Source organism: Heterodontus francisci, chromosome 4, assembly GCF_036365525.1.
Source record: "Heterodontus francisci isolate sHetFra1 chromosome 4, sHetFra1.hap1, whole genome shotgun sequence".
Classification (NCBI taxonomy): Eukaryota; Metazoa; Chordata; class Chondrichthyes; order Heterodontiformes; family Heterodontidae; genus Heterodontus; species Heterodontus francisci.
In genome coordinates, this window is record NC_090374.1 from 112,375,675 (window position 1) to 112,396,110 (window position 20,436).

Below are 20,436 nucleotides of genomic sequence, written 5' to 3' on the forward strand. Positions count from 1 at the left end.
GTGACATCTCCAAGCCTGTTTGTGAAGAAGACACTGAGACTAGGATACTTTGGTGACGATTGCTTATCACAAAACTTATTACTGCTCTCCAAACAACACCCCCCAGCCAGTGCTGGCGTACAGTTCTTTATATATACACACATGAATACAATTAACTAATTAACATCCAACACCTGTTCACCCGATTATCTTGAACTACCAGGTAGTTATCATCCATTATCGGAACTTCAGACCCTAACAACCTTAGCCACACATGAAGTGGAATCTTTTCCTATAAAACAGCCTCCTTACCACTTAAGTCCAGAGAAACAGGCCCAGGTAAAAGCAGAAATTCAATACATGCTGGAAAACCACCCAATTGAAACCAGTCAAAGCAGCTGGAGTTCGCCAGTGGTATTACTGCCTAAACCTGATGGTTCAACGAGACTTTGCATAGACAACAGAAATGTTAATGTCGTAACAAAGGCAGACTCCTACCCAATTCCTTGCTTGGAAGACTGTATTGACAGAGTAGGCAAAGAATATTGACAAAAATAGAGTTGTTAAAGGGATACTGGCAAGTTCCTTTAATACCCTGACCTAAAGAAATATTGGCTTTTGCCACACTGGATGGTCTTTTCCAGTGCCGAGTGATGCCATTCAGGCTAGGGGATGTTCCAGCCACTTTTCAGAGACTAGTGAACCAAGTGGTAGCCAGTGTTCCAAACTGTGCGGTTTACCTTGATGATGTGCTGGTCTATAGTGACAATTGGAAGGACCACTTGGAACAACAAGGGGCTCTGTTTGGAAGGTTGCAGTTGGCTGATTTGGTCATAGATTTTGTGGAAAGATTCAAAACCAGAATGTCAGACTATTCCTATGGAGTTTACTATTGCAACCTTATCACTTAAAGATTATCCACACTGTGGGCAAAAATAATGTAATTGCAGATGCTTTATCCAGAATCTAACTTTGCTTTGAGTTATCTTAATGCAAAGATGGTACAAAGCAGAGTTGTGTTAACTACCAGTAAAGAATGAATAGATATGAGTACAAAATGTGTTTTGGAATGTTTCCATCTTCTGGTTTTTTATACTTTGTAATGAAACACATTTTAAAAATGGCTTTTCATTCCTCCAAGGGTGGAGTTGTTATGAGAGTGCTTCTTTATTTTTAGTAAAATATGTTTTTAAGGACTTATAGTTGAATTATGGACATTGATCCACCTGGAAGCTTGGAGAGATGCTGAACTTTGTGTTTTTTTAAAAAGAGGTCACCAGATGGTTCCTGGGCTTGACTTGTAAACAAGTCCTTACTGGAAGGCACCTGTTTTCGGCTAAAATACCAGCAGGAAGCTTGTTGTTTTGACTTGGGGAAGATGTTTACTGAGAAGTGACAAGTCACGATTTATAGGGGTCAGGAGGCTTCATTCTGTGACATTGTTTTGGTTTCATTTTGGACAGTGAGTTGGAGTGTAGACTGCTTGGAAGACAGTTGGCTTTTGCCTGCCAAGAAACCCAGCTCATCTTTTTCTCTCCCTTTGGAAAAAATCCCGCGGGAGCAGACTCGGAGGGCGGAGTTCCAGAGTGGTGCGTATATAAAAAAACTTACCTTGGGGATTCTGAGAGCAGACTTGGAGGGCGGCGTTCCGGAGCGGTGAGTATATAAAAAAACTTACCTTGGGGATTCTCTGAGCAGACTCGGAGGGCGGAGTTCCGGAGAGGTGAGTATATAAAAAAAACTTACCTCGGGGATTCTCGGAACAGACTCGGAGGGCGGAGTTCTGGAGCGGTGAGTATATAAAAAAAAAACTTACCTCGGGGATTCTCGGAGCAGACTCGGAGGACGGAGTTCCGGAGCGGTGAATGACAGAGTAAGTTACCTCGGGTGGGAAAAAAAAACCTGAAAAAGTGACGTCACAGGAAAGCTGTGACCTGATTGGCTGGTAGGGAATCTGTATCGAATTTGAAAATAAAACTGATAAAAATTGATTAAAACACTAATTAACTAATTAATAAGTAGAGTAACTAAACCAGAGGGAGGAGATTACTGTATTTAGACAGCATTTAATATTTATTGTAGAAATCGAGCACTAGGGACCACATAGTGAAGTGTATCATAATTTAGTAAGGATTTAATAAGTATTTATTTTATATCAATTAACTAATTAGTGATAGAAATGTCAGTCAGAGGGGTGAAGTGCTTCACCTGTGAGATGTGGGAAGTCCGTGACGCTTCCAGCGTTCCGGGCGACTACATCTGCAGGAAGTGTACCCAGTTGCAGCTCCTTACAGACCGCATGGATCGGTTGCAGCGGCAACTGGATGCACTTAGGAGCATGCAGGTGGCGGAAAGCATCATAGGCAGGAGTTTTAGAGAAGTGGTTACACCCAAGGTGCAGGCAGATAGATGGGTGACTGCTAGAAGGGGCAGGCAGTCAGTGCAGGAATCCCCTGTGGCTATCCCCCTCTCTAACAAGTATACTGTTTTGGATACTGTTGAGGGGGATGGCCTATCAGGGGAAAACAGCAGCAGCCAGAGCAGTGGCACCACGGCTGGCACTGTTGTTCAGCAGGGAGGGACAAAGCGCAGAAGAGCAATAGTTATAGGGGACTCTGTAGTCAGGGGCACAGATAGGTGCTTCTGTGGACGTGAAAGAGACTCCAGGAAGGTATGTTGCCTCCCTTGTTCCAGGGTCAATGATGTCTCTGAACGGACAGAGGGCATTCTGAAGGGGGAGGGTGAACAGCCAGAGGTTGTGGTACACATCGGTACCAACGACATAGGCAGGAAGAGTGATGAGGTCCTGCAGAGGGAGTTTAGGGAGTTAGGTAGTAAGTTAAAAAACAGGACCTCTAGGGTTGTAATCTCTGGATTACTCCCTGTGCCACGTGCCAGTGAGGCTAGAAATAGGAAGATAGTGCAGCTAAACACGTGGCTGAGCAGCTGGTGTAGAAGGGAGGGTTTCAGATATCTGGACCATTGGGCTCTCTTCAGGGACAGATGGGACCTGTACAAGAAGAATGGGTTGCATCTAAACTGGAAGGGCACTAATATCCTGGCTGCAAGGTTTGCTAGCGTCACTCGGGAGGGTTTAAACTAGTGTGGCAGGGGGGTGGGAACCAGAGCAGTAGGACAGTGAGTGAAGTAAATGAGGAGGACATAGTAAATAAGGCCAGGAGGACTAAGAGGAAGAGCAGGCAGGGAGATGTTGCTGAGCACAGCGGGACTGGTGGTCTGAAGTGCATTTGTTTCAATGCGAGAAGTATAACAGGTAAGGCAGATGAACTTAGAGCTTGGATTAGTACTTGGAAATATGATGTTGTTGCTATTACAGAGACTTGGTTGAGGGAAGGGCAGGATTGGCAGCTAAATGTTCCAGGATTTAGAAGCTTCAGGCGGGATAGTGGGGGATGTAAAAGGGGTGGGGGAGTTGCATTACTGGTTAAGGAGAATATCACAGCTGTACTGCGGGAGGACACCTCAGAGAGGTCATGCAGCGAGGCAATATGGGTGGAGCTCAGGAATAGGAAGGGTGCAGTCACGATGTTGGGGGTTTACTACAGGCCTCCCAACAGCCAGCGGGAGGTAGAGGAACAGATATGTAGACAGATTTTGGAAAGATGTAAAGGTAACAGGGTTGTAGTGGAGGGTGATTTTAACTTCCCCAATATTGACTGGGACTCACTTAATGCTAGGGGCTTGGATGGGGCAGAATTTGTGAGGAGCATCCAGGAGGGCTTCTTGAAACAGTATGTAGATAGTCCAACTAGGGATGGGGCCATTCTGGACCTGGTATTGGGGAATGAGCCCGGCCAGGTGGTCGAAGTTTCAGTGGGGGAGCATTTCGGGAGCAGTGACCATAATTCCATAAGTTTTAAGGTACTTGTGGATAAGGATAAGAGTAGTCCTCAGGTGAAGGTGCTAAATTGGGGGAAGGCTAATTATAACAATATTAGGCAGGAACTGAAGAATTTAGATTGGCGGCGGCTGTTTGAGGGTAAATCAACATCTGACATGTGGGAGTCTTTCAAACGTCAGCTGATTAGAATCCAGGACCAGCATGTTCCTGTGAGGAAGAAAGACAGGTTTGGCAAGTTTTGGGAAGCTTGGAGAACACGGGATATTGTGAGCCTAGTCAAAAAGAAAAAGGAAGCATTTGTAAGGGCTAGAAGGCTAGGAACAGATGAAGCACTTGAGGAATATTTAGACAGTAGGAAGGAACTTAAGCAAGGAGTTAGGAGGGCTAAAAGCGGTCATGAAAAGTCATTGGCAAACAGGATTAAGGAAAATCCCAAGGCTTTTTATACATATATAAAGAGCAAGAGGGTAACCAGGGAAAGGATTGGCCCACTCAAGGACAGAGATGGGAATCTGTGTGTGGAGCCAGAGGAAATGGGTGAGGTGCTAAATGAGTACTTTGCATCAGTATTCACCAAGGAGAAGGACTTGGTGGATGATGAGCCTAGGGAAGGGAGTGCAGATAGGCTCAGTCATCTCATTATCAATAAAGAGGAGGTGTTGGGTGTCTTGCAAAGCATTAAGGTAGATAAGTCCCCAGGGCCTGATGGGATCTACCCTAGAATACCGAGGGAGGCAAGGGAAGAAATTGCTGGGGCCTTGACAGAAATCTTTGCATCCTCATTGGTTACAGGTGAGGTCCCAGAGGACTGGAGAATAGCCAATGTTGTTCCTTTGTTTAAGAAGGGTGGTAAGGATAATCCAGGAAATTATCAGCCGGTGAGCCTTACGTCAATGGTAGGGAAACTATTAGAGAGGATTCTTCGGGACAGGATTTACTCCCATTTGGAAACAAACAAACTTATTAGCGAGAGACAGCATGGTTTTGTGAAGGGGAGGTCGTGTCTTACTAATTTGATTGAGTTTTTTGAGGAAGTGACGAAGTTGATTGATGAAGGAAGGGCAGTGGATGTTCCTGTGCTGTACTGTTCTTTGTTCTTTGTGTTCAGTGTGTCAGTCTCTTTTCTCCTGTATTTGAAGAAACCATGCGCATCAAATGTGTAGGAACTGAAACCCCTGTTGCCACATTTATGCTCTGAGGTCTATTTGAAACCTCTGTTGCTGTATTTCTTGGAATGCCTACCCAAACTGATCTTCAACATCGCCTGGAAAAAACTGTTCTAGGAAGATCCCAGAGACAGCCATCTATATGCACTTGGGACACCAAACCAAAACAAATGACATCTTTCCATATCTTCTCTTTTTTCTTCAAGAATGAGCAAGTATTCAGCCTCAGTGGTTTTTTTGTGTGTTTTTTTTGTAACGGAGCTCTAAAACCAAAAATCCCATTTATTTTTCCAGTTAATATATGTTTGTGTGTGAGTGTGAGGGACTAAGATAAAAAGGGAACTTTAATATTTCAATCTGTGTGTTTATGCTTTACTTCATTACTGGTTAAGACTTGTTACATAATAAACTAATAATTTTGTTGTTTATTAAAGAAACCTGATTTTGTTTTATGTTTTATTCTGGGATAGAAATAGAGTCTATGATTGGCCTTATCGGTAAGTAAGTGGGAAAAAATTTAAATACATGTTGTGACCTGTGGAGAAGTGGAACTAGAATAAATAGTCCGCTCCTCCCGTATCAGTTGTAACACTTTTCACATACCTAAAGAAGCTTTTGCAGTTTGCCTTTATGTTTCTCGCTAGCTTGCATTCATATTCTCATTTTCCTTTCTTTATCAGTTTCTTGGTCCTCCTTTGTCAGATTCTAAATTGTTCTCAAACCTCCAGGTTACCACTTTTTTTTGGCAACCTTATACGCCACATCTTTTGATCTAATGCAATCTTTAATGCAATCTTTATGGGTTCAACATCATCACCTCATCACCAAACTATCCATGGGGACATGGTTTATAGAAAGACATGTCCAGACAGTCAAAAAACCCTTGCGAAATGCCGAGAGATAAAGGAAGACCTAAACCTGGCCTTATTGTCACTCCGACCCATACCTTTCAAGGCTGACTTGAAATCGCCTGCAGAGCTGTTGAATGAAAGAAAGTATAAGACAACTCTGCCAAACAAAATGCATCCTCCAAGTGACCAGGAGGAAGTGAGACAACTCACTGAAGTACAGGTAGATGGAGATCAACACTTCAACAAGCATGCTACTCCCCTACCTGAGCTGTTGAAAGGACAAACTGTACATGTATAGGAGCCAATCATGAAAATCTGGAGCCCAGAAAAATTTGTTGGTGAAGCTGAGACTCCAAGGTCATACATCATTGAGACCGAAACTGGAAAGCAAATGAGAAAGAAGAGAGTCCATATTCGACCTACACCTGAGCTGGAAAAACAGAAAAGATCATCAACAACACCGGAAACATCACTATCCAGTGAGACAACATCAACAACATCACCAGCAAGTGATACAATATTAGCAACAGCAAGCACATCTCCTACAACACCAGGAGCAACAAGCATGACATCGCCTGTGCAGTGTGCCAACTCACCACTGATAGCACCGAATGCCAAGTCTACAAGATGGAGGCACAACATCTTTCCACTAAGCGATACCGAGAATAATATTTTGAGCAAAGAAAACACGCTATAAAAGACGCTAAAAGGGGTTCAGTTTATTTCTAAATGTTGATTGTTAATCTTCTTTAGTTTAGAAAAAGTTAATGATTAGAACAGTTATATCGATATTGAGGCATTGTGTTTTTTAAAGAAAGAGGGATGTTATACATTGTTATATTATTCGTAAAGAGCTAGGAACTAATTAGCTAGGAACTAATTGTTATGTGTAAGTGTGTTCCAGGGAGCCACATTCACTGCTGCACTGGAGTCATGTGATATGTAACACTATACCACTCTAAAAAACATTTCCTCTCAAGCAGCATGTGGAGCTGGATGAAAACACAAAATGCTCCAGCCTTTCCAAGTTTAAAGTGTGATCATTTCTAAATTATGGGAATCAGAAGACATAACAGTAAGGAAAGTGAAGGATAAATATTTGCCAGTCACCAGAGAGAACTCATCTGCTCGTATCAAATAGTGCTGCAGGATCTTTTACATTCACCTGACAGGGCAGGTGGGGCCTTGGTTTAACATTTCATCCAAAAGAAGAAATGTTCTCTGGTGGGGGAAGGTGTGTATGCAATACGCTGGAAAATAATCAGCCATTTGAAGTCCAATGATAAAAGAGTAGGTAGGTTACATTAATGCGTGTTTGACTGGAGCATTGCTGCATGCATGGGCTTGATTTAATGGGGCCCCGAGAGATGGGCTAAGAGGCCAGGGTGAGGGGTCTGACAGAATTGCGACAGAAGGTGTGGGGGGGAAGGGGGTGCAGCATGTGGTGTGGCGTGGAGGTTGTGGAGGGCCTGTCCCCTTCCTGTCACAACGCAATAACGTCGGGGCGGGAAAGGCTGGTCACAGCCTTCCTGCCCAGAGGCCAATTGAGGCCCTTAAGTGGTCCATTATTAGCCACTTAAAACCCACTTCCCACCACCGCTGGAATTAAGCCAGTGGCGGGGAGTCTTCCCCAAGCAGGGAGGTTGCCCAGTGAAAAGAGGTGACCTCCCTGGGGGCTTGCGGGGGGGTCCCTCTTCCAAGGGCAATCTGTGGCCCATGGAGGGCCCCCAGTGGCAAACAACTCACCTCCTATAACAATCCCTGCACTCATCACCCACCCTCCCCTCCGCCCCCATCCGTGGGGTTTGCTGGTTTGGCCCTGGCAATCCCACCTCATTTATCTCAAGTCCGGTTCTCCAGTGCTGAACCTGCTCCCAGACCTGTTGCAGTACTGACAGTGGCCACTGCTCCTGGTGGCACTACCTATACTATTGAGCTGCAGGCTCTCTGATTGGCTGGCGGCTCTTGGAGGTGGGATCCACGTCTTTAAAGGGACGGGGATCCCGGTGTTGGGCTGTTAATTGCCCGAGCGCCAGACAATTGTGCCATGGGGCTCCGAAAGGCCGAGGTGTGCTTCCCACCCCCTTTGTGGCCCGGTGCTGGGAGCCCCACTGGTTAACTGATTCTTAATCAGCCTTTGTGCAGTTTGTGTTGAGGTGCTGAGTGTGGGAAATGCTTCAGGCCTCTACTGAGGTTACAGGACATATCCGGAATATTGTAGGGTTCAATTCTCTGCGCCCAACCAATGAGGGACACGGCACCTGAGGAGTTTCAATACAATGGATACTGGTCATCTCATGATTGGCCCTTTGAAAATTTGCTTTTCTGTTATCCTTCCTGCATTTAATAATAATTTCAGATATTTTAAGGTATATCTTAATATAGTAACATGAGAAAATAATGAAAAGAAATACGTGCATTTATATAGTACCTTTCATGAACTCAAGATATCCCAAAATGCTTTATCGCCAATGAGGTAACTGTGAAACTAGCAGTATTTGCACAGTACAAATAGTTGGCTGTTTCACAGAAGTCAGACCATTGGAATAATTCCAGAAGTTAATTCAGAAATAATGGAATTTGACAGTGTGTAAATAATTGTCTAGTACTGCATCTCATGATTAGTTTTGTTGAAAGACTAATTCAACTGCCACCAGCCTTTAAATGTCTTAATTCAAAATAGTTAAAAAAAATGTCCACAGCCCCCAGATTTCCTCAGGGTTTCTAGTGGACTCCCTCTGTTTCTCTGGCAGGAGTCTGGTGGAAACAGCTGGAACACAGCAAGGATCCAGGACCACCCAGGCAGCCTTGTAAGTGGTGGAACCTCTGCCTATCCTTTACAAAGCCAATGACATCCATGTCTGGTAAGTGATTAGGACCACTGAGGATCTCTTAAAACAAAAATCAAGCCAAACAAGGAGATATTAGGAGGGGTGTCTGAAAGCTTGGTGAAAAAGATAAGTTTTAAGAAGCGCTTGAAAGGTGGAGAGACGCAGAGTGGTTTAGGGAGAGAATTCCACAGCTTAGGGCCTAGGCAGCTGAAGGCATAGCTGACATTGGTGGGGTGAAAGGAGAGGGGCGTGTACAAAAGGCCAAAATTGGAACGCAGAGGAAGGTTGTAGGTTTGGAGGAGGTTATATAGAGAGAGGTGAGACCATGGAGGGATTTTAATACACAGATAAGAATTTTTAAATTGTTTGTGGATCAGGAACCAATAGAGGTCAACAAGCACAGGGGTGATGTGAGAACAGGACCTGGTGCCGATTAGGATGTGGGCAGCAGAGTTTGGATGTGCTCAATTTTATGGAGGGTGGTAGAAGGGAGGCCAGCCAGGTGAGCATTAGAATTGTTGTTTCTGGAGGTAACTATGGGATGGATGAAAGTTTCAGCAGCTGATGTGGTGAGGCAGGGAAGAGATGGGTGAGAGGTGTTACGGGAGAGAAAGCTAGAAGGCGGCACAGTGGCGCAGTGGTTAGCACCGCAGCCTCACAGCTCCAGCGACCCGGGTTCAATTCTGGGTACTGCATGTGCGGAGTTTGCAAGTTCTCCCTGTGAATCGCGTGGGTTTTCACTGGGTGCTCCGGTTTCCTCCCACATCCAAAAGACTTGCAGGTTGATAGGTAAATTGGACATTATAAATTGCCCCTAGTGTAGTTGTAGGGGGATATAGAGAAGGTGGGGATGTGGTAGGAATATGGGATTAGTGTAGGATTAATATAAATGGGTGGTTGATGGTCAGCACAGACTCAGTGGGCTGAAGGGCCTGTTTCAGTGTTATATCTCTAAAAAAAATAAGGAGGTAGTCTTTTTGATGGAGGGGATATGTAATCAGAAACTCAGCTCAGATTCAAATAGGACATTGAGGTTGTGAACAGTCTGGTTCAAGATGAGGCAGGTACCAGGGAGGGCTTAAAATCGGTAGAAAGGGAATAGAGTTTGTAGTGATAATCGAGGATGATAGCTTGGGTCTCCCCAATATTTAATTGGAGGAAATTGCATCTCATTCAGCATTGAATGGTGGACAAACAATCTGACACTATAGAACAAAGAAAATTACAGCACAGGAACAGGCCCTTCGGCCCTCCAAGCCTGCGCCGATCCAGATCCTCTATCTAAACATGTCGCCTATTTTCTAAGGGTCTGTATCTCTTTGCTTCCTGCCCATTCATGTATCTGTCTAGATACATCTTAAAAGACGCTATCGTGCCCGCGTCTACCACCTCCACTGGCAACGCGTTCCAGGCACCCACCACCCTCTGCGTAAAGAACTTTCCACGCATATCCCCCCTAAACTTTTCCCCTCTCACTTTGAGCTCGTGACCCCTCGTAATTGAATCCCCCACTCTGGGAAAAAGCTTCTTGCTATCCACCCTGTCTATACCTCTCATGATTTTGTACACCTCAATCAGGTCCCCCCTCAACCTCCGTCTTTCTAATGAAAATAATCCTAATCTACTCAACCTCTCTTCATAGCTAGTGCCCTCCATACCAGGCAACATCCTGGTGAACCTCCTCTGCACCCTCTCCAAAGCATCTACATCGTTTTGGTAATGTGGCGACCAGAACTGCACGCAGTATTCCAAATGTGGCCGAACCAATGTCTTATACAACTGTAACATAACCTGCCAACTCTTGTACTCAATACCCCGTCCGATGAAGGAAAGCATGCCGTATGCCTTCTTGACCACTCTATTGACCTGCGTTGCCACCTTCAGGGAACAATGGACCTGAACACCCAAATCTCTCTGTACATCAATTTTCCCCAGGACTTTTCCATTTATTGTATAGTGCACTCTTGAATTGGATCTTCCAAAATGCATCACCTCGCATTTGCCCGGATTGAACTCCATCTGGCATTTCTCTGCCCAACTCTCCAATCTATCTATATTCTGCTGTATTCTCTGACAGTCCCCTTCACTATCTGCTACTCCACCAATCTTAGTGTCGTCTGCAAACTTGCTAATCAGACCATCTATACTTTCCTCCAAATCATTTATGTATATCACAAACAACAGTGGTCCCAGCACGGATCCCTGTGGAACACCACTGGTCACACGTCTCCATTTTGAGAAACTCCCTTCCACTGCTACTCTCTGTCTCCTGTTGCCCAGCCAGTTCTTTATCCATCTAGCTAGTACACCCTGGACTCCATGCGACTTCACTTTCTCCATCAACCTACCATGGGGAACCTTATCAAACGCCTTACTGAAGTCCATGTATATGACATCTACAGCCCTTCCCTCATCAATCAACTTTGTCACTTCCTCAAAGAATTCTATTAAGTTGGTAAGACATGACCTTCCCTGTACAAAACCATGTAGAGGAGTCAAGAGAGGTGGTGGTGAGATAAAGCTGAGTGTCGCTAGCGTACATGTGGAATCTGATGTCATATCCTCAGATGATGTCACTGAGCGGCGGCATGTAGATGAGAAATAGGAGGGGCCCAAGAATAGATCTTTGGGAGAGTTCAGAGGTAGTGGTGCAGGTGGGGTGGGAAGAGAAGCCATCACAAGAGATTAAAGTATGTATGTAACGTGACACTAGAATTCAGCAGTGCATGCTGTAACGACCAAGTGAGAAGGGGTCTAGGGGTTCTCTCTCAGCCTTTGCCTGGTTTAACCATAACAGGGTTTAATTTTAGAAACACCATGTTTTAGCTCCCCCTCAGTGAATCCTTGATCACTGCTCCAATTGTAAAGCAAAGAAATCAGACAGGTTTTCTTAGATTTAAACAAGAAAGGTAGAAGTTTATTAATCTTAAACTCTAATCAGGTTAACGACTACGCATATGCAACGCGACCATGCTAGTGTGCATACACGATAAACACACATGCAGATAGAGACAGAAAAAGTAGAAAAGAATAAAAGGGAAAAGTTTGAGGCAATATCGGGGATTATAGTTACAGTCGTTTGAGTTCAATGTGGAGTCTTTGGTTGCCGGTAAGTCCTGCAATTCGTTGGGGCCCAGTTCATGCTTCAACTTGTTTCAATGTTGGAGTCTTTTCTCTCTTGAGGTTTACATGTCTTCTGTGGGTCCCGTGGCTTGGGAGAAAGTGAGAGAGAGACAGCCAGAAGAGCAGCTTTCTTGTTCCAGCTTCAGTTGCAAACGCTAGTCTGAATTCAAACTGTCCTGTGTCTCATTCAGAAGCCTGGATCAGCTGGTTAGTCATGTGACTAGCTGGTTTAGCCACTCCTGCATTTGTGGATTTCAAAGCTCTTGGTGGGAGAGAGGGGGTGGGGTGGATGGGGTGTAGGGCTGTCTCTTACCCCGACAAGATGTGGACCACCATTGCCCAGCCCAATCTCTGTTAATTGAATCATTAAGCAATTTTTTTGTCTCTCCAAGCACTGTCTCTTAGTATGCAAATGTCCTTCCAGCCCAAATGTCTGGTGATCTCTTTAACAAGTAATTTCTTCACTCCTGCAACAGTTTAAAATCAATGTTCATATGATGAAATTAAAATGCCTCATTCTTGGCATGTGGGGGTCTGCATGACAATGCGAACTATGGACTATAGGCTACACCTTTCAGAGGGAAAGCAGTAGATGGCAGAGAGTTGTTTAATATTCTCTGTAACAATGGTAAAAGTCAGAATGGCAGAAATAAGTGTGTTTTGAAAACAAAATGCACCAGATGGCGCCAATGATCTTTCAAAGCACCTGTAAATTTTTGTTCTTAAACTGCACATGAACAAATCAGTGTGAGTGTCCCATTATTATGTTCCGGATGAACTGTCAGTAGTCATTTGATTAAACCAAATTATTTCCATGCAATTTTTTATGTTGCACAAGGCCATGTTTTTGTTTCTATCTCCTTTTCCCATTTTTCCTAACCCCCCACCCCCCACTGCGACTCCTTCTCCTCACCCAAGCACATCAGCTCCATAAGGGGAAGGAAGACATCAACTCTTCTACGACCACTACCAATTCTAGTTTGCGATAGGCTACAGAAGTACTGAATAAATAATACCCCGCAAAGATGATTGACCCACATTCATGACACACTCAGCCTAGTAGCTTGAAAAATAAGGAAACAATACCACTGTGGTGGCTAATTTGTGTGTCAGACCGTCTTGGGCATGAACTTAAGACTATCTGGTTGTTTCCTCTAGGCTACCTCCATTTCCATCTTTCGATATTCACACATGATTCTTGGGCATTGGGCTTTGGTTGGTGTAAAGTGATACTGTCCCTTGGGTCATATGATAGATACTGTACTCTTCATGGGGTCAGTCAGATTTAATATTGTAAGTGAGAGAACCAACGGAATTCTTCCATAAATTAACTGACAGTTTGTAATGTCTGCCACTTTTATATATGTAACTGCTCCAATGTTGTAATTTCTTTTAATCATCCAGTTCGTTTTTCACCTTAGAATTCTTCTGGGATTGACTTCGCATTTGTAATTTTACATAGTAATGACTACATTATTATGCGTAAAGTAACTTTGTAAATGGCTGAATATTCAATAATGGTTTACTAAAATTTGAAAGAACAATTCTAGCTAACTTTTAAGGTAGTTTTTCAGTTTCTATTTTTAGTGCAAAAAACAAGAGGAAGTCAAAGATGAAAAACGAGACTCCCAAAAAATTAGTATTAAAAAATCAGCTTTATTTAGAACATTGCTATAATATACACTAATATTCACAAAATAATATGCCCTAATTGTACATAAAGTGTACAAGTCTCATTCACCAATCACTCCTATGCTTGCTGACCTACATTTGCTCCCAGTTAAACAACACTTTGATTTTAAAATTCTCATCTGTGTTTTCAAATCCCTCCATGGCCTCACCCCTCCCTATCTTTGTAATCTCTTCCAGCCCTATAGCCCTCTAAGACATGACATTTGCACTCCTCCATTCTGTCCTCTTGAGCATATCCCATTTTGCCATACTTACAGCTGCCTGGCCCCGAATCTCTGGAATTGCATCTCAAAACCTGTCCGTCTCTCTACCTCGCTTTCCTCCTTTGAAATGCTCCTTCAAACCTACCTCTTTGACCAAGCTTTTGGTCATCTGCTCTAATATCTCCTTATGTGGCTCAATGCCAAAATTTGTTTGATAACACTCTTGTGAAGCAACTTGGGACTTTTTACTACATTTTTTTTGTTCCCTGCCACACTTGCCACCATTTCTCAGGGGCACCATGTGGAAGATTCCCCTTCAAGCCCCTTATTGGATCTTTGAGTACTGCAACGATGTCTATGCTGCAACGATGCCGGAACTTCCTAGGTGGCACTGGTGGACTCCTGTTTGACATTGGAAATCCTGGCTGGGAGGCGAGCACAAAAATAAAAGACTAAGAAATGTGAGATCCTTTTGCAGAGGGACCACCAGCAGACTCTTTAAGGACCATAGGTTAAGCTGTTCACTACCTGGAACAAATGGGCAGAGTGTGTGCCCATTTTCAGGCCAGCCTAAAAATGGCAGTAGATGTACCTTGGGCATCCAAGGGTAGCTGAATTTCTCAACCCTTGATTTTACTTTTCTGGCTGCCTAATTATCAAGTGAGAAATGGCTCTGTTTTGAAGCTGTATATGCCAGGGACAGCTGTGAGATAAATTAATTGATCCTGTGGGAGGTAGAAAGCTACAAAATGGGTAGACATTTTTAATGTAAAGTTAATATGAAGGAGTTTGCTTTCGACTACCAGTTCAGCATAAGAAGGAGAACAATTTGCTTTATCAAGAAATAGGACGGGACGGGTATGTAAGAATAGGAAGTTACTTTAATGGTAAACTGTTATCAACCTAATATACCTAAAACCCAAATGGTTTTAAAGTCAAAGTTGGTAAAGTATGCTTGCTTCATGACTGAGTGGGATAGACCCTGAATTTTCTTCCCGGGTACGAACTGTCATTGCTATACAAACTGGCAATTCTTATTTTCATCAAAATCAACGGTAATGAAAATTAGGTGGTTTTTATAGTTGGCAGGTGATCTGCAATGTCAGTTTTATGTCATACAAACATACAAATTAGAAGCAGAAGCAAGTCATTTGGCCTCTCTAGCCTGCTCCACCATTCAATAAGATCATGGCTGATTTGTTTCTGTCTCGAATTCCACACTCCCATTTACCCCGATAACCTTTGATTCCCTTGCCTAACAAGAATCTATCTACCCCCACCTTAAAATTATTCAATAACCCTGCCTCCACCACCTTCTGAGGCAGAGAGTTCCAAAGTCGTACAACCCTCTGAGAGAAAAAAATTCTCCTCATCTCTGTCCTAAAAGAGTGACCCCTAATTTTAAAATAGTGCCCCTCAGTTCTGGACTCCCCCCACGAGAGGAAATATCCTTTCCACATACACCTTTTCAAGACTGTTCAGGATCTTATATACTTCAATCAAGTCTCCCCTCACTCTTCTAAACTCCAGTGAAAGCAAGCCCAGTCTGTCCAATCTTTCTTCATAAGGCAACCCGCTCATTCCAGGTATTAATCTAGTAAACCTCCTCTCAACCTCCTCCAATGCATTCACATCCTTCCTTAAATAAGGAGACCAAAACTACACACAGTATGCGAGATGTCAAGCAAACAGGTTGAAAATCTAGCCCAGTGTGTCAAGGAAGCCAAAAAATGCCATGTTCATCCTGATCTGGTACTTGTAAAGTACCCAGAAAATATACACAAAGTGTAAGTTGTAGCATCTTGAGAGATGGTGACCACAGAATGCTCAAGTTTAACATTATCTGGGGGTAAGAAATATCTAAGACCAGGAGCCAGGTATAGAACATTAAATGGGCTAAATTCAATAAATGAGGGAACAACTGCAGCAAATAGTGATCAATAGAAGGTAAATTTATTTTAAAATTAGTTCTTTAAAAAATCTACCTGTGTTTCCTGACTCCACAGTCATCATGATTGCTCCCTCCCTCCGCCCATTGCCTGCACAATTTCCTGATCTGCTTCAGCTGCTGCAGGTGTGGCAAGTGGCCGAACATTCAGCACCTGAAATGTGCAAGCTGCCTGTGGTGGCGCATGAAATTGGGACGATTATTTAGGGGCCTATACTCCCTGTGCAGCTTCAAATCATCAAATTTCTGCCTCATGTTACCTTTCCCCATAGCTTGATTTTTGGATATAGGGATACACCTTGCGGACCTTTGTATCATTTTCAGGAATTTTCAGTTTTCCTTGTGCTTCGATGTCCATGAACTAAATGCAGTACACAAGGTGTTGCTTGACCAGAGCACTACCAAGCTTCAGAATGATAGTACCTGAGGTACGCTGTGCTTGTAGCAGCAGAAGTGCTCTTGATTTTTTTGACCTAGGCCATTTACATGGCTTGGGCACATTGCCAATGCAGACCAATGGCCTGTCAAGGCTTAAGCGTGGGAGGACGCAGAAACAGGAACATAGCTAAAGGCCCAAGAAGCGTACAGCTATGCTTTTAGTTGCCAGCACTGGGACCTACTGGCTGTTGTGTGTGTACACCTTTAAGAGATGTAGTTATGTTATCTTGCCAGCAGTCTAAGAGCTGTGATGTAACACACCATATGATCTCTGGGTTGGAGGCAGTCTTAAGTAAGTACCTGTACAGTGAAGACCTGTCTGTACATGCAGAACAATCGTTAAATAAAGAGTTCACATTACTGCAAACTGATCCTGTCTTGAGTGGTCAGTGTTTTGTATATAGTAGCAGCTAACACAAAGGTCAAGACAACATGCAATGTGATGGCAGTGGTGCACATTTGAAGACCGGACCACACTGGAGAATTAAAAAAATTTAAAGTGGAAACATGGACCAGATGATCGAGATCATGATGCTCTACTTCAGTGCAAGGTCATGGACAGGAGTGTGAGTTAAAACTCTGAGTACCTGACTTTAAAATTGCTGAACTGCTGAAGTAGAAGAAGCAGGTCGGTCCAGGATCACACTGGCCAAAGTTCGCTGCAGGTGCTCCAGGATCATGCCATCAAAAACCCGTTCTGACCCAACCAAAAGTAAAATAAAAGCTGGGCTGTCATTGCAGAGTCCTTTCCTGGGCTGACTGTTTTGTGGGTGGTGGATGCAAATCAGGCAGCAGTGCCACATCCTCCAAATGGAACAGCAGCCAGCTCTTTGTCTGCCTGTATAGCAGGAGACAGCGCCACAACCTCCAAGCCTGTTCACAAGTAGAACTGCAGCTGGTTATTTCTGTTTGCCTGTACAGCAGAAGCAGGCAGCTATGTTTCAACGACTTAGCTGTTGCAGATCCACAGAAGCAGGCAGTGATAATATGCATTGCCATTGGCAAAGAAGGCTTACCTCGCCTCAATATTTTTGTCTTACTGAAGAAGAGCAGAAATTTGGTCCGCATAGGAGGATCAACTTCAAGTCAAACTCAATTTTTGGGTCCATTGAATCAAATTCAAGTCATTTCGACAGCAACCAGTTTGTCAGTCAATATCGAGCTAAGGGTCGGGAGTGTGACTTCACTGAGACTGAGCTGGAAGACGGTATCGTCAAGCTAGTGTTTGCATCCACAACTATAATGGCATACCACAGGGATCTTTTAGAGAAGCCCAAGGGGCATACAGCCTTACTCAAAGAAGGCTGAAAGTTTGAGTCCATCTTTGAGGGCCAACAGAATGTGCATTCCCTATGTGCTGTGAATACCATTGGCGCATTGAATACAGGAAACCATGTAAAAGGTGCAGGCTCTTACATACGCCCAAGGGTTGCCAGCATTTACCGACATCTGCAAAGCATATGGTGTCAGGGGTCACTGGAAACATCAGTGTCGGAAAGGCAAGACAGATGCTGCTGGTAAGAGTCCTGACCACAGTTGGACAGACCATAAGAAGGCTTCAAGCCCTGGCATGCTTCGCAGTCATACTTCACATCACAACTGAAACATGCATGAGGTTGCAGATGATGTCAACACTAGTGGTGATGATGGTCAGAGTCCAAGTTCAAGTGGGAAAGAAGAACAGTCTTTTCACTTTGTTAATGTCACCAAACACATTGATTCGATTACTCCACTGGAAGTGTTTGCATGTCATTGTGTTCTATGCCCCAAAAAGGAGGGCACGCACATGCTCTGGGGGAAGGTGGACATGGATGCCAGTGCAAATATTTTACCTCCATGCATCTTAAAAGGCATTTATCCAGGTAAAAGGCGAGCCATGGTGACAGCGGTGAACGCCCAACTAACTGCATACAGTGGGTCCCTGATCCTCAGTTTAGGATCCATCAAGATTAAATGCAGATACAATGATTTGGCAGTCAGACACCGACTTAGAAAGGCCCTGAAGCAAGTGAGTGTAAGGAAGGGGAAAAAAAGGGAAGGGTGACCACCAGATGGAGTAGTAGGCACAGGCAGGTAGTGCAGGAGTCCCCTGTGGCCATCCCCCTCTCAAACAGATATACTGCTTTGGATACTGTTGGGGGGGATGACCTCCCAGGGGAAAGCAGCAACAGCCAAGTTCGTGGCATCACAGAGGGCTCTGCTGCACAGCAGGGGAGGAAAAGGGGTGGAAGAGCTATAGTGATAGGGGATTCTATCGTAAGGGGTGCAGATAGGCGTTTCTGTGGCCACAAACGAGACTCCAGGATGGTATGCCGTGGTCCATATTGGTACTAACAACATAGGCAGGAAGAGAGATGAGGTCCTGCAAAGTGAATACAGGGAATTAGGCAGAAGGTTAAAAAGCAGGACCTCTAGGGTTGTAACCGCAGGATTATTTCCTGTACCATGTGCTAGTGATGGTAGGATTAGGAGGATTAGGCAAATGAATGTGTGGCTGAAGAGCTGGTGTAGTCGGGAGAGCTTCAGCTATTTGGATCATTGGGATCTCTTCTAGTGCAGAGGTGACCTGTACAAGAAGGACGGGTTGCATCTGAACAGGAAGGGGACCAATATCCTTGTGGGGAGGTTTGCTAGTACTACTCGGGAGGGTTTAAACTAGTCTTGCAGTGGGGTGGGACCCAAAGTAACAGTCTCTCCGATGAGATAGTTGAGGCAAATGTAGAGGTTAAAGCAAGCAAGTCCAGTAGGCAGGGGCAGGACAGGGAGCGTGGAAGGTCTGGTAGGCTAAACTGCATTTACTTTAATGCAAGAAGCCTTACAGGTAAGGCAGATGAACTCAGAGCATGGATCGATACATGGGATTGTGATATTATAGCTATTACGGAAACGTGGTTGAGGGATGGGCCAGACTGGCAGCTCAATGTTCCGAGGTACCGATGCTTCCGGCGTGACAGAGGTGGAGGAAAGAGAGGAGGGGGAGTTGCACTTTTGATTAGGGAGGACATCACGGTAGTACTTAGAGAGGATATCCCAGGGGCAACGTCCTGCGAGGCCATATGGGTAGAACTTAGAAATAAGAAAGGGGTGATCACTTTGATGGGATTATACTATAGGCCCCCCAATAGTCAGAGGGAATTGGAGGAGCATATATGTAGGGAAATCACAGATAGGTGTAGGAATTATGGGGTTGTAATAGTAGGTGATTTTAACTTCCCTAATATTGACTGGACTGCCTTAGTGCAAAGGGATCAGATGGGGAAGTGTGTCCAGGATAGATTTCTGAAGCAGTATGTGGATGGCCCTACCAGAGAAGGGGCTACACTCGACCTCCTCTTAGGAAATGAGGCTGGGCAGATGGTTGATGTGTCAGTGGGGAAGCACTTTGGGACCAGTGACCATAACTCTATTAGCTTCATGGAAAAGGATAGGACTGGTCCTCAGGTTGAAGTCCTAAATTGGGGGAAGGCTAATTTCGATGGCATCAGACAGGAACTCTCAAAAGTTGAATGGGAGAGGTTGTTTACAGGTAAAGGGACGTCTGGCAAGTGGGAGGCTTTTAAAAGTGAGAAAGGAAGAGTTCAGGGCCAGCATGCTCCTGTTAGATGGAAGGGCAAGGCTGGCAAGTTTAGGGAACCTTGGTTGAGGAGGGATATTGAGGGTCTGGTCAGGACAAAGAAGGAGGCATATGTCAGGTATAGGCAGCTGGGATCGAGTGAGTCCCTCGAGGAGTATAGGGGATGTAGGACTACACTTAAGAAGGAAATTAGGAGGGTGAAAAGGGGCCATGAGATTTCCCTGGCAAATAAGATAAAAGAGAATCCTAAAAGATTCTATAAGTATATTAAGAGTAAAAGGGTAGCTAGGGAGAGAGTAGATCCCCTTAAGGATCAGTGTGATAATCTATGTGTGGAGCCACAGGAAATGGGCGAGGTCTTAAATGAATACTTCTCATCTGTATTTACTGTGGAGAAGGTCATGGAAGCTAGTGAGTTCAAGAGAGGGAACAGTGATATCCTGGAGCATATCAACATTACAAAGGAGGAGGTGTTGGAGGTTTTGAAGCGCATTAAGGTGGATAAATTCCCAGGGCTTGACCAGGTGTATCCTAGGATGCTATGGGAAGCAAGGGAGGAGATTGCTGGGGCCCTGGCAGAGATTTTTGTATCATCGTTAGCCACGGGTGAGGTAGCGGAAGACTGGAGGATAGCTAATGTTGTGCCTCTATTTAAGAAGGGCAGCAGGGATAAGCCAGGGAACTACAGGCCGGCGAGCCTTACATCAGTGATGGGAAAGTTATTGGAAGGGAATCTGAGAAACAGGATTTATATACATTTGGAAAGGCA